Source organism: Galeopterus variegatus, unplaced genomic scaffold, assembly GCF_000696425.1.
Source record: "Galeopterus variegatus unplaced genomic scaffold, G_variegatus-3.0.2 Scaffold7624, whole genome shotgun sequence".
Lineage (NCBI taxonomy): Eukaryota > Metazoa > Chordata > Mammalia > Dermoptera > Cynocephalidae > Galeopterus > Galeopterus variegatus.
Genome location: NW_007733735.1, coordinates 1 through 5,785, shown reverse-complemented (window position 1 = coordinate 5,785; position 5,785 = coordinate 1). Strand labels below are relative to the sequence as shown.

The following is a 5,785-nucleotide window of genomic DNA, read 5'->3' as shown; positions in this document are numbered from 1 at the left end:
CATTTTTTATGACTGTGTAGATTGACTGGGTGACTCTTCTGCTTCACGTTGTTGGCTAGGGCTCTGGGATGACTGGAAGGTCCAAAATGGCTCCACTCATCTGGCTGGCGCTTGGTGCTGGCCACTGGTTGAGAGCTCAGCTGGGGTGGGGGCTGACAGCCAGGGGCTCTGTTCTCCTCCATGTGCTGCCAGTCCTCTTAAGGCCTGGGGACAGAAGATCCACCACATTCTATTGGTAAAAGCAGTCATGGGGCCAGCCCAGATTCAAGGGTTGCTGAGGCGGTCATTTCTAAAGATAGCTACCACAGGAGGATTAAATGGGAAGGTACAAATAAAAGTTTGGAATATAGCATGGCATGTAATAGATACTCAAAAATTGGTATTTGTTGTTGTAATTGCTATCACTGTGATATCATGACAGTACAGCACTCAGCCTCTGAATAGCAGGAGGCAGAGTGAGTGGTAGAAAAAGACTACGGGATGGAAGTCTGGGGTCTTAGGCTCTTGTCCTAACTTTGCCACCAAGAGAGTGTGGTCAAGCCCCTTCACCTTTTGGAACCTCAGTTAGTTTAACCACAGGATAAATGATGGTTGATACCACCAGCTCACTGAATGCAGAATAGGGTGGATGCTGAGGGACTGTGACTCTGGGCATTGACACTACCATGGCTGGCCTTATCTCAGGCTTCCCTGCACAGAGGGATCTGATATGCAGATGGCTCACATTCCTCAGCAGCCAGTAGGAAACTTCCAGAGAGGAGGCAATTGGCTCTCTGTGAAGCATGGAAGGCCTTGTTAATTGGCTCATACACCTACCTCTGGAAGATAATGAGAAAATTGCCTGGAAGTAGGGATGAGAAATGTCCTTGGATGAAGAAAACTTTTATGGGGTGGAGTGGAGTTGGGGTAGGAGGGGGCAGTAGAGGAGAATGTAGAAATAAAGGGCATATTTTAAGTTTCTAGAAGGCACTGGAGAGCAGTCCCCAACTCCTCCCCACAAGAACTGAACTCACTAGAGTTCCTGGATGTTGCCATGCTCTTTCTCTAGCCCCACCTTTTCATATGCTATTCCCCGTGTCTGGAACAGATCTCTGCATCCTGGCTAACTCCTTACTTAGGTTAACTTTTTGCCGTGAAATGTAAGCTTCACAGGGGACAAACATCTTTGACTACTTTCTTGGCTTATATGAACCCAAGCTTGTGTAACAGTACCTGGTACATAGCAGGTGCTCAATAACTATTTGTTGATTGAATAAATGGGCTCCTGGTCTTCACTGAGGTCTCAGCTTCAATATTACTTCTTTCGGGAAATAACTGGTATTTCCTGGTTAATAATCCTTCAGCTATGCTTCTCTTTCTCCCCAGCACCATGGCCCAGGGCTCTGTGCAGCCACCTGTCTCCTTGAAAGAGAAGTGGAGTGGTGGCGGAGGAGATGGGGCTCAGAGGTTCAGAAGCTCTAACAGATGGAGAGTTCATAACATCAGTCTTGCCTGGTCCCTTGAACTGGTAGGGTGGAAGAAAGGTGCGTCACCTCCAGAGGCATGGAGCCTCCCTAGGTTCTCCCAAGTGGCCCCTCAATGACATCCCAAGGCTGGCAGTCCTCATGGTATTCTCCTTAAGCCTGGGAAGGGAGTGTTAAAATCCCCGAGCAGAGTTCAGAGTCTCTTCCCAAGAAGGTCGCAACTGAAAAGGCCCCTGGAGAGCCTCTGATTCAAGCCCTCTCCTGACAGGCGTTCAGGGCATTTTGAGCCAGGGTATGGGAGAAAGATGGGGTTAGTGGGGAATGAGGAGCCGTGAGGGGTCCTGAGAGATTAGTCAGAGCAGACATGTAGGACTTATGTGTCTTTATCCTGAGGGCAGTGGGGACCCAGTGAAAGGTCAGACTTGTGTTTTCTGAATGTCTCTCTGGCTGCCGTGTAGTGGGGATTGGGAGGGGAGAAGAGCGGAACTGCAGGCGAGATGGTGGCCGGGACATGGGTGGTAGCAGTAGGGAGGGAGGAAAGAGGTGGATTAGAGAGGTAGTGAGTAGGAAAGAAAAGCACTTGAGGGTTAATTAATTTTGAGGGGGAAAAGCAAGGATAGCTGATCGGTTCTGGCTTGGGCAGCTGTGTTGATCTTGATGGGGAGGTAGGAGGAGACTCTGGCTGAGAGGATGGGAGGTGGTGAGTTAGGCTGGAAGGTCTGTTGAGCTCGAAGTGTGTCTAGGACTGCTGGGTGGAGGCGTCTTGTGGGAACCAGGCACGTGGGTCTGAAGCTGAGGAGCGAGGGTGGGAGGAGAGTCATCAGGACTCTGGCGCCCAGTTGGAGGATTTTAACCAAGGAGGACATTAACCATGGACAGCAACTGAAGGCACAAGGCTGAAGTTATTGCCCAGGGAGAGGGTACAGGCAGGTGAGAGAAGGGTCGGGGGGCACATTAGTGATCGAGGTAAGCTGCATGGGTGAGGGACAGGAGCCAGTGAGCAGGCTGCCTGGGAGGACTGAGAGGCTGGCCTGAGCCCAAGACTCAGGTCAGGAAGCAGGAGGGAGAGAAGGTGACAGGGGCCCTACAGCTTGGGTCCTAGGGGCCTAGAGATTTGGAGAGGGAGTGAGGGAAGGCGGAGGATCCTCCAAGGGCAGTGTGGTGAGATGGGTGGGAAAGGTCAGGGGCTGGGGTAGGGCTAGGCGAAGGGGAGGAATGGAGAGGGGCAGCGAGGAAGGAGACGGGCTGCAGAGAACGTGGCTGCAGCCTTCAAGAACTACCAGGGCTGGTCCTTCCAGGGGGCACAGGAGCCATCTCAGCCTTGGGGCTGACACTCTGAGGGATCTGGGGATGAGGTGGTGAGTGGGGGGCAGGTGAGGGAGGATCCTCCAAGGGCAGTGTGGTGAGATGGGTGGGAAAGGTCAGGGGCTGGAGTAGGGCTAGGCGAAGAGGAGGAATGGAGAGGGGCAGCGAGGAAGGAGACGGGCTGCAGAGAACGTGGCTGCAGCCTTCAAGAACTACCAGGGCTGGTCCTTCCAGGGGGCACAGGAGCCATCTCAGCCTTGGGGCTGACACTCTGAGGGATCTGGGGATGAGGTGGTGAGTGGGGGGCAGGTGAGAAAGTGATTAGATGGTGTCCTCTACCCCACTACAGGGCTTTTGAGAGGGCTGTCTGGGGCTAAAGAGGAGCATATGTGTATGGGGGGAAGGCTGGGAAGGGGAAAGTGATTAGATGGTGTCCTCTACCCCACTACAGGGCTTTTGAGAGGGCTGTCTGGGGCTGAAGAGGAGCATATGTGTATGGGGGGAAGGCTGGGAAGGAGCGGTGTCATCTTCCCCTTGTTTGGTGGGCAGCATGGGGACGACAGTGACAGTGGGGTGGGGTGGGGTCCAAGGTGGCACCCTGATGGTGGCTGTTGGCACTTGTGGTGGTTGCTGCTGTGATACATGTGTGGGGGTGGCGGGTGGGGAGCAGAGTGAAGGTGTGCCAAGAAAAGAAAGGAGTGTGTGTGGGGAAGGGACTAAAACTACACGGGCACACACACACATACACACATGCAGTACACGCACACACACACACACACGCTGCCTTCCAGCATACCCCGTAGCTTCATATGGTACCAGTTGGAGTAACAAAGCCCCAAACCACCCCTGACTGACAGGTGTGACTTGGGCAAAAGGTTCTGGGAGCACAGTCAGCACTGCCTGGTCAGGGACAATGGCATTATTTGGGGACAGGCTCTGCAGGTGTCCTGGTTGACAACAGGTTAGAATGACCCTTGTCCTAAGGCCATATTGCTGGGCTGCGGTGCTCACCAGTTGGTGGACCTGGGTTTGCTCCAAGAAAGCAAGACAACACAGCACAGAAAGTGGGTCACCCAGTTTATTGGAAATGGGAGATGAGAGGCCAGAGAGGCATGGGAAGCAGTCCCACCATGCTCCTCCCAGGGTAAGAAACCCTTTTCCCTGGGAGGGGCTGGAGGCCAAGATGGGGAAAGGGATGGGTCCATTCCCGGGCAGCAGGTCCCTTTCCAGCAGGACAAGATGAGCAGAGGAGTGGCTGGTGGGAATGAGCCAGGTGGTGTATTCTCAGAACACAAGGGGAAAAGCCACCGATGCACCACTGTTCTCAGCTGGGGGTGGGGACAGTGGCAGAAGGGGCCTCCTTGGCTCTCTCCTGGGCAACCTAACATCTCCCCTGGCCGCAGGGTGCACACATGCCTGTGTTCACTGCCAGGTTCCCACTGCAGGGGGCACTGCAGGCACTGCCTATCACAGGTCGGGAGCCTGACACACAGAGGTCCCCGCACACGATGCCACCCCGGGAGCTGCTGACACCTGCAGAACAACAACAGGGTTAGGCGGCCTGGCTGGTGGCGATCCCATCCAGCTACCTTCCTTCTTTGGTCTGTCTGATTTGTCAGCCATCCAGGGAAAGATGCAAAGTGCTTCAATAGTGGTTCTGAAGGTGTGGAGAGAACTCTAGCCTGGGGGCCAGGAGACCTGGGTTCTAGTCCCAGTCTGCCTTGTGACCTTGGGCAAGTCCTTTCCTCTCTCTGGGTCTCAGCTTCCTCAACCAAACAAAGTGGAGGTTATACTGAGTGACATCTGGGGTCCCTTCTTGCAGTGACATCTTGTTAATCTTTCACCTCCCCAACCCCATTCATGCTGTGAGCTTTGTCCTGTAAGCTAATTTCAGTTTTTCCTGCTGCATGACCACCTACTCCCCTTTACTTGGGCAATTACTGAAAACACTCCTCCCAATGTCTCTACACACTCACACCCGGAAATCCTTGTTGTTGCCCAACCTAAAATTTTCTTTTTCAGGGCTCAAGATACTTACAGACATTCACAGCTCCAACACCTTCACACAGCCTGAGGGGGGAAAAGGTGGGGAAGGGGAAAAGAAAAGAAATTAGAAGAAGATCATCAGATATTGGAGGGGGTGGAGAGGAATGGGTATAGGGGCATGAAAAACAAGTATAATGTATTTTGAGAAGTAAAATAAAATAAAATTAAATTAAAAGAAAAAAAAAGATCATCAAATATTCCCTACGTGCTGGAATGGGTCATCTCAGGGCTACTTCCGGTTTATAATTATGCCTTTGTGCAACTTAGAAAAAAGGTGCCTTTCTGGCAGCAATTCCAGGGCACACTATTTAGCAAGGAGAGTATGAGCTGGATTTCGGCTGTCACTCATCCCTTAGCTGGCTGCCTTTGTGCAGTATACAACCTGAACAACCGTATCTGGCAGACCCAGACAGGCTCAGCTTTAGGAAGGGAAATGGATTTCGGCTGTCACTCATCCCTTAGCTGGCTGCCTTTGTGCAGTATACAACCTGAACAACTGTATCTGGCAGACCCAGACAGGCTCAGCTTTAGGAAGGGAAATGTCCTCTTAGGCATACAAGGTCAGGGCCAGAGTTTGGCCAGCAACTCTACCCTAGGGAAGGTGACCTCCTAGAAACCAGGCAGGGTATGAATCTTGAAAGAATTGAGGATGGGACAATGGGAGGATGTCCTGAATTGAGAGCCAGGTTGCTTAGGTTCCAATCCTAGCAGGGCCCTGGGCCCTCTGAGATTCTGGACATCACAGTGGCACTGGCTTTATATGATAAAGGGAACATGTGCAAGTTCCAGTCTGCTGAGATTTGGGATGTAAAGAGCCAAGAGTCTAGCTTGGGGCCAGTTTTTGAAACCGAGACTGAGATATGGTGGAATCAAAGGTGGCCGGGTCTACGAAAGTGGGGTTCTTGGGGTAGCTGGGTTGTGCCCACCTCTGCTCCTCGCCCTCCAGCAGGCGCCTGTAGGTGGCGATCTCG

At 52.6% G+C, this 5,785-nt stretch overlaps 1 long non-coding RNA gene across 1 annotated transcript; it reads right to left on the bottom strand.

Moving 5' to 3' along the window:
- Window positions 1-3,832: 3,832 nt before the first annotated feature.
- On the bottom strand, window positions 3,833-5,776 carry LOC103607674. Its single transcript, XR_551986.1, has 3 exons — window positions 5,741-5,776; window positions 4,807-4,838; window positions 3,833-4,301 (listed from the first exon to the last, which is right to left on the bottom strand). It is a non-coding gene; the product is annotated as an uncharacterized LOC103607674 (long non-coding RNA).
- Between the last annotated feature and the right edge of the window lie 9 nt (window positions 5,777-5,785).